The sequence below is a fragment of the Nanorana parkeri genome, unplaced genomic scaffold (assembly GCF_000935625.1).
Source record: "Nanorana parkeri isolate BGI_ZX_2015 unplaced genomic scaffold, ASM93562v1 scaffold322, whole genome shotgun sequence".
In the NCBI taxonomy this organism is placed as follows: Eukaryota; Metazoa; Chordata; class Amphibia; order Anura; family Dicroglossidae; genus Nanorana; species Nanorana parkeri.
Window position 1 is genome coordinate 223,043 of NW_017306590.1, and position 8,644 is coordinate 231,686.

The window sequence follows — 8,644 nt, forward strand, 5'->3', positions numbered from 1 at the left end:
ATTTGAGTTTAGCTTCTCCTGAAAAAGATGTGTTCCAATTTACCACATTACTTGCTATTAACATCTGTATTTAATGATAGCAGTAGAAGTAACTGCTATAAACTCTACTGCTGGTTTTGTTTGCAGAGAGCTTTACATGTTCCAAGAAACTCTCTGCACTATAATAAGCATTTTGTGTGAAATGAATAACATGGCTGCTATATTAACTCCACTTGCACTTATTCAGTATTTATTGAACAGTTTTATGATGCACAGATTTTGGTAAATTATTTTCCATAAAATGTACAACTGTGCAGTTACTCTTGGTGGGTATTTACAAGCTAGGTAAGGTGTTTTCCACCAAATATGTCCAGAATTCATCCCGTTATACATCATAAACTGTATAGCCAGGCCTATTTTTAAATTTGTAAATCATTTTTATTTGTATGTAACATCATATTGCAACAATGGCACTGTAAGTAAAAAGCAGTGAGGAAACTGCTACAGAAACCTAAAACCTTGCTTCCATTTCTTTATTGTATTTACAATATAAAGAACGATCACTATAATCACTTCCTTCTTATGTGACTTGTAATGTGATAGAAAACAGGAATCCCCAGCACTCAATAAGTAGTTTTCAAAGTGTAAACGTACGGACATTTACACTTTTAAAACTACTTATTGAGTGCTGGTGATTCCTGTTTTCTACTGTCGATGTGCACGGCGAGCATCATTATTACCATTTTACAGCCAAGGAATGCTGTAAGGAGTGCAGAGGGACTCTCCATCCTTTTATATAATGTGATAACTTCTCCCCGTACTGGCCTTCCCAACCCAGTATCTTCATAAGCAGCAGCATCATAAATACTGACCTATCGAAAACAAACTGCGCTGGTCATGTGATCACAATTAGTAGTGGGGTCTGGCACCAGTGCACAGGTAGAGCTACTGCCAGAAAAGTTCTCTAAGCCCCTTTCACTGCGAGCACTTGGATGATATTTGCACAATCCAGCAGTTCCTTCTGGAAGGTAGGTATACAAGCTGCTCTTTTTTAAATATTAGTATCCTGGCTTGGATAGGTAAATATGGTAAGCGGGTGTTGTTAGACTAAAGGTTGCTTTCAGTCAATAAAAATGTAACATGATGGGTATACTGTATTCATCGCCATTTAATAATATGTATGATGGTCCTGATTGTTCGGTAAAACCTGTAATTCTGAAATGTGTCCGCCATTAACATAACGTTCTTGTGCAGACTATTGTACACAATCTATTTTTAATTTAGTATAAATGTTTAAAAGTGGGGGCATTGGAGATGTGTAATTTGCAATGCTGAGAATTGTACCAATCAAATATTTACCATTCTAATATGTGCAAAATAATGTGAAGTTCATTTGACCTGTACACTGGATGTCAACTTTCATCTGGTATGTATAACTGGTGTAGTATGATGAAAAAAAAAAACAAGTTGGTTAGACGGTATCCAATGTTCTGTTTCAGCTAGAACCATACCCTTTTTTTATGGGGGGGGGAGGGGGTATTGCAGTCTGTCATTTTGTGGGAAATTTCACTTTATTCACGTTTTTTTTTTCTTCAAAAAGTCCAGGAATAACAGCACTTTTATCTTGTAGGAAAGGGTTAGAGCCTCTTCCTGGTTCTTATTGCTCTCTCTGTCCCTGTTGGACTCCCTTTGCTGCCGACTCCCAGTGGCTCTTTATGTGGATCCTAATACCGGGAGTCTGAGGCAGGCTTCCCGATCATGTGATCACTGTAAATGACTGGGAGCTGTCGGTGATGGGTCGGTCACGGTTTTCAGCAAAGAACAGCCCATCCACTGACACAAATATGTATACAGCCAGCATTAAGCCCATCAGCCAGGGTGATGCGTATATGCAGGAAGGCAATGAGACCTCTATACTTCCTGCGACATGGACCAGATGGCAATATACCATTTGCAGTGGTTCTAACTCTTGGACTCTAGAAAGTTTATTTTAATGATGAACACTATTTAAGTGTTTACAGAGATATTTCCATCAGACATTGAATATGTAATAGTTGTTTTCACATATTATCCATAACCGGTAACCTACATCACAGGATGGATTTCCGTTATTCCAAAGGTGAATTTGGGATGTGTGCATTGTTTACATTTCTGTGGAAAGTATTAAAGGTGAGACTAATTTAATCCAAGTTGCATTTTATCTTTTTTCTTTCTTTTTTTTTTGTTACGCTTAACAACTATCTCCATAGAGTGAACAAGTACACCATGATTTCTTTTTTCTCACTTAATAGACAACTTTTCTTCATAAAATACATACTGGGCCTCTTCACAAGGCGATCTTTCATTTCATCATCAGCAACATCTTCCCTTTGGCCTTTATGAACTAACTGTTTCTAAATACCAAATCGGGTGCTGCCGCCTTGTATTTCACATGGATTTAAATTGCTGCACTTAGATTCCTATTGGACAATACTGGTATATTTTATAGAGCGTAGCATTAATATACCACTGAAAACTTTTAAAGCTTTAAACTTAACTTTTCCTTTAACACTTGAGCCTAATACCACCCCTTCCACCTTGCAATGTTCCCTATTGGTCAGTGAGGCTACCCATCACATTTAATGTCCAGGTGCAGGGCTAAATGCGACCTTGGCAGGTTTACTTTAGGTCACAGCCAACAAGCAATGTTACTGCACAGCTTTCTATTAAAGGAGAACTATGGGGTCAGGGCTTTTCCCCATAGTTCTCCTAAGGGTAACGGGAGGACACAAACTAGCATCCTCCCATCATTCAAAGCTCAGTATATCTCGAGCTACAGCTCACGGTATACTGAGACGCCGCAGCCGGGATGGATCCCAACATCACTGTCGAGATCCACCCAGCTGCGTGATTGACTGCTGGCTCTGCCTATCTAGAGGTAGAGCCAGCTGTACCCGCCCCGTCCGTTCCCCCAGTCAGCGCTGGAGGATCGGACAGGGGAGGGAGGAATCCCTGCAGGGAGCCGTGAGTGACCGTGATCGAGAAGTGAGCAAGTGACGGTATGTGTTCGCTCACTTCCCGATCTATTGAGCCGACCTGTGACAGATTCATTGTCACAGGTCGGCTAGAACTATGAGGCTGAGTGATTTTCACTTGCCTCATAGTTCTCCTTTTTATTGGTGCTTATATACAAAATAATAAGGCACAACGCATTATCTATATTGACTAGTCAGAAGCTGTCTTCTAGTGGTCTGCTTTTATTAAATTACATTTTGATTGGTAGCACATTCTGCACTTTGATCCATTCAGGCTGCATAGGATAAGCCTATTAATATGTCCACATTTCAATGTCCCTGGATTAAAGGTGCCTAGAGACCTCACAAATTCCATGCCCAAGCTTTTGCAGACAAAGAAGTCAATTCCTGGAGTTAGACGGTTGCTAATGTTTTGCTGTGACAGAGGCCATGACCATGTCTGCTGTACACAACATCGCCCCTATCTTATGCACAGTTATGCAAATCTTCAAAAGATAGCCTGGGGGGTCAATCTTGCATACTGCAGAGGCTGAAGCATTAACCCTTTCCCTGCCACTGACATAAGCTGATCACTCCAATGTTTGTAAACAACTGGGCACACATAGTACTATGTGTCCCCCAGTTATGAATGAACAGGAAGTGCTTTACATCCCTTCCTGTTCATTCATGAATTTCTGAATGTGTAGTAGCACTCTGTATAGAGGCTTCTATCCATTCATAACTGGATGATAGTAAATATTTTACGATCACCAGTTTGTGAATGAATGGGAAGCCTCTGTACTGGGTGCTTTCCATTCATTCAGTGCTGAGGCTGCAGAAAAAGAGATTGAGGACTCTGTGTACTCAATTTCTTTTTCTATTTCCAAAAGGAAATGTCAGGGGTCTGTTTAGACACCTGATATTTCCCCGAAGCCGCCCAACAGTAAAAAAAATAATAATAAAACACAACCCCACACACACTATACACATACAACAGTGTGCACCATAGTGTGGTGTATGCATGCATTGTTAGAACGCATCACAGTGCTTGATTTTTTTATTTTCCTTTTTAAAATAACGTTAATTTAACTGTGGCAGCGCATGGCAAAGCATTGTGATATGCTGTGTTGCTATTAAATGTATGCTTGTATCATTTTATCACAACACGCATACCAACACAACTGGGTGCTTTCCATTCATTCAGTGCTGAGGCTGCAGAAAAAGAGATTGAGGACTCTGTGTACTCAATTTCTTTTTCTATTTCCAAAAGGAAATGTCAGGGGTCTGTTTAGACACCTGATATTTCCCCGAAGCCGCCCAACAGTAAAAAAAATAATAATAAAACACAACCCCACACACACTATACACATACAACAGTGTGCACCATAGTGTGGTGTATGCATGCATTGTTAGAACGCATCACAGTGCTTGATTTTTTTATTTTCCTTTTTAAAATAACGTTAATTTAACTGTGGCAGCGCATGGCAAAGCATTGTGATATGCTGTGTTGCTATTAAATGTATGCTTGTATCATTTTATCACAACACGCATACCAACACAGTGCACAAACAATTTTTAACATACCATATTTTTCGCTCCATAAGACGCACTTTTTTCCCCCCAAAAGGAGGGGGGAAATGTGCCTGCGTCTTATGGAGCGTATCCCGATGCCCGAGACGTGCAGTTTCAGGCGCTGGGCGAGTAGTTTTTTGAACATTTAGCCCTGCTAAAGCCGAGCTTAATGTACAGTAGGAGCCACTGCTCGTTTAATACAAGTGATACGATTAGATCACTTGTATTAAAACCGAGCAGCGGCGGCGGTGATCGCGATCACCATAGAGCAGACGAAGAACGGACGTTCTTCGCCTGCTCTGTGTGATCACTGAGACCGTGGCACTGTAATCACAGCGCCACCTGTCTCAGCGGTCACTAACTGCAGCTTCTGTCACAGAAGCTACTGTCTGTCGAGTGCTCCATAAGGCGCACAGGACCTCCCTGCGTCCTATGGTCCGGTGCGTCTTATGGAACACAAAATACGTTAAGTTGTTTATTGGCATTTTTGCGTTACTTCAATTTTTTTTGGCCGTTTCACAAAAAGGCGCAATTTAAAATTTACAAAATATTTATTAACTCAATACAGTTTTTTATCCTTTAGATTTAGTCGGAAAATAATTTTTTTGTGCACTGATACTGATTTTAGTGTGCTTCTATCAATTGAATTGTGTATTTTTATCAGTTCATTATTGATTTGCTAAACACTTGCGCAATTATCGCAGGACCTACAAAGTAGGACCTACATTAGTAGCACCATCTTTTTATTCTATCGGGCCTGCGCTTTCAGAAAATATATGGTTTGGGGGGGTCTTTTATAAACGCTAGCAACGCAGCAATAGAAAATCAAAACAATGGGAAAAATTTGCAAAATGGTGTGGCCAGCTGAGGTTAAACGTGTTCAGGAGGACTTGGTCGGGAAAGGGTTCAAGTTTGTAGCTGAAGTTCTGTGGAAACTTTTTTTTTTTTTACACTGCTAGAGATCACGCTAAATGTACACATTCAACATCACTTTTTTACCACCAGGTCCATGTCAGCAAAACTCAGATGAAAACATACTTTAAAAAGATGAGTGGATAATCTATTTATGAATGTTCTTATACGTGTAATATTGGGTAACTCCTCATTTTTGAATTTACTTCCACTTTGATGGTTCTGTAGAACAAACATTCCCAAATCACTTTGTACAATTTTACAGTCTGTCACACCCATGGAATTTGAATGAGACTCTCTCTCAATTAGGGCAGAATGGAACAGCCTTGTGTTAGTGGTTGAAAGTGCCTATCCACTGTTCATCATGAAGTGGGGGCTGAATACAGTTTACAGATTTTAAAGATTTTTATTTCTATTTAGAACGCAAAACAGATGTACATTTGGTGTGATATTGTGTAGTCATTTTGGTACAGAGACAAATTTTAGCTATACATTCTACTGTAGCATAAACAGAAATCTTAGTTTAACGATGGATTAGTTAGATCTGTAAATATAACGCAGTAATCTTAATTTATTAATCTCATCTCCTGGCAAACCCAAAAAAAAAACTTGTTTTCGTCTAGGGGACCTGTGTAAAGCAGACTAGAGAATATATCTATATATACATGCATAGGTGTGGGTGTGCCTGCAGGAGTGGCAGTGCTGGTAGAGAGCCCGGGGACCACCAAAATTTTCTCAGGGACCACCAGTTGGTGACCGCTGGTCTAAAGGACATAAAGGAGCACTTAACCCTTGGTGAAGCCCCATTGCAAGGTCAGTTTTTGGTTCTCCCTGGAGATGGGCTTTACAGCTGAATTCTAGGCAGTTATAAAAAACACAAACCCTTTATTTTCAAAACAACTTTTTTGTTTTTTAATTTTTGCGTACAATGTGGATATTTCAGATTTTAAACAAGCATGTTACTGTGTCAGCAATAAAAAGATGGTCCACTTTTTACAACAAATAGCAGTGAATTTAATACGATTGGTTAAAATAAGTCTTAGTCTGGGTTCACACCTAGGCGTTTTACGTATGCATGTCTGTCGCGCGACCGTCACGCGGTTTTTTTAACCGCGCGACCGGCGCGCGATTCCGAAGGCTGCTTGGCTGTATCCCAATGGAAAACGCCCTCCAAAACGACCCAAAGAAGTACATGTACTTGTTTGGGCGTCAGCCGTTTTGTAGCGCGTTCAGACGGGCGGAAATACGGAAAGGTGTGAACCATGCCCATAGAAAACAATGGGATTTTCGTTGTTGTACGTTTTGTAGAGCGTTCATAGAGCGTTGAACGCCCGACAAAACGGAAAGGTGTGAACGGGGCCTTAAGGACGCAAAAAGGAACAGTATGTACACTGGATGTAATGAGAAAGATAAGAGATATTCCTAAAGGCATCATACTAAATAGACCAGTATAGTGCATAGCTCATGTTGATGATATTGTGGTAATAGAATTAAATGAGGACTTGGTTTCTTTACCAAGATACTGATACACCATGGATATACGTTCTTTGGTAGTTTTAATCAAGACCTCAGTTATGCTGCTCATATCAGCATAGATCAGCATATCTTCAGCAATAGCTTTGGAGGCCGTACCTGGACCACGCTAGACCCAAGATTGCAAGTTATCCTGAAATATGGGCTCCGTGCACTGGGTTTTACTTTCTGGCACTTTTCAGGCCATTTTGTACTCTGTTAGCTGCAGATTGCTTTCCAGGTCCAGAGCCTCTGGTGTGACCCAGTCCCTAAAGATTCAACTTTTGGACTGAAGCATATTTCTATATCCTGCACTATATTATCCATATCTACTATACTGGCAAAGCCTTTTGGTGTGACCCAGTCTCTTTCAGCTCATTTAATGAATAAGAAGGTCTGTGCTTGAAGCGGGATAACAAACACATAGCGGGGTCTTCTCAAATGTGACTGCAATTGTGAATATACACTTTAAAGAGTTTATGGTCTAGTACAGTGATGGTGAACCTATGGCACGCGTGCCACAAAGGGCACGCAGAGGCCCCTCTGGTGGCACACGAGCCTAGATGCCGGTTGCCGGGGCCCGCACACTCCAGGTTCTCACCAGGGGTGTTCCACAAGGGCCTCCGGTGTTTCACGGGTCTCAAGTCACATTACGTTTTTAAAGATGGCTGCAATCTTTAAACCTGGAAGGTGCCCAGATCCTATTTAATGTATTGCGAAACGCGCAATATATTAAATGCAAATCATCCCGTGGTGGTCCAGTGGAGGATCAGTATGATCTGCATCTCTTGCTGATGCAGAGCATACTGATCGCTCCATCTTGACCACCAGGTCTGAATCAGTCAGAGATGCAGATCACACTGATCCTCCACTTGACGACCAGGATAATCCCCAAGTACCCCACTGGACCCCAGGGATGCAGCTACCTCCCTGCAAAACAGGTAAGCAGGGGAGAGAGCAATTTTTTAAATTATTATTCATTTTTGAGTGTGTGTGATGTGTTTTATTGAGTGTGTGTTTTTTAATGAGTGCGTGTGTGTGTGTTTTTATTAAGTGTGTGATGTGTGTTTTAATGCATATGTGATGTGTGTGTTTTTCATTACATGTGTGATATGTGTGTTTGTTTTTTTTAATTTGTGTGTGGTTTTTTTGTATCGAGTGTGTGATATGTTTTTTTATGTGCATGTTTTTTTAATGAGTGTGTGATGTGTGTGTTTATTGTGTGTATAAATGTTTGAATATGCGTTGCAGTTTGGGCACTCTAGTTCAAAAACATTAGCCATCACTGGAATAGTATCAGCATACACTGAGTGGCCAGATTATTACTTCGTTGGCCCACGAGATGACACCACGAGCTGACTTTGTTGGGCCGCCTCGTGACTCCATGAGATGTTGAAAGGTGATGCGAGGAATCTGACACTGCACTGTTGCCCTCTTGTTGTCTTGTACCAGTCTTGCCACTCTCCGTTCTGCCCTAACATTGACTAGTCGCTGATGGCCACAATTCGCACGTTCAGACCCAGATTTTCGGCTGACAGTCCAGTCTTTAAACACTTTAACAACAGCTGCTCTTGAACATTTAACGAATTCTGCTGTCTTGCTGATACTCGCTCCATGGCTCAGATCGCCAACAATCATCCCACGTTCAAAGGCTGTTAAATCGCGTTGTTTCCCCG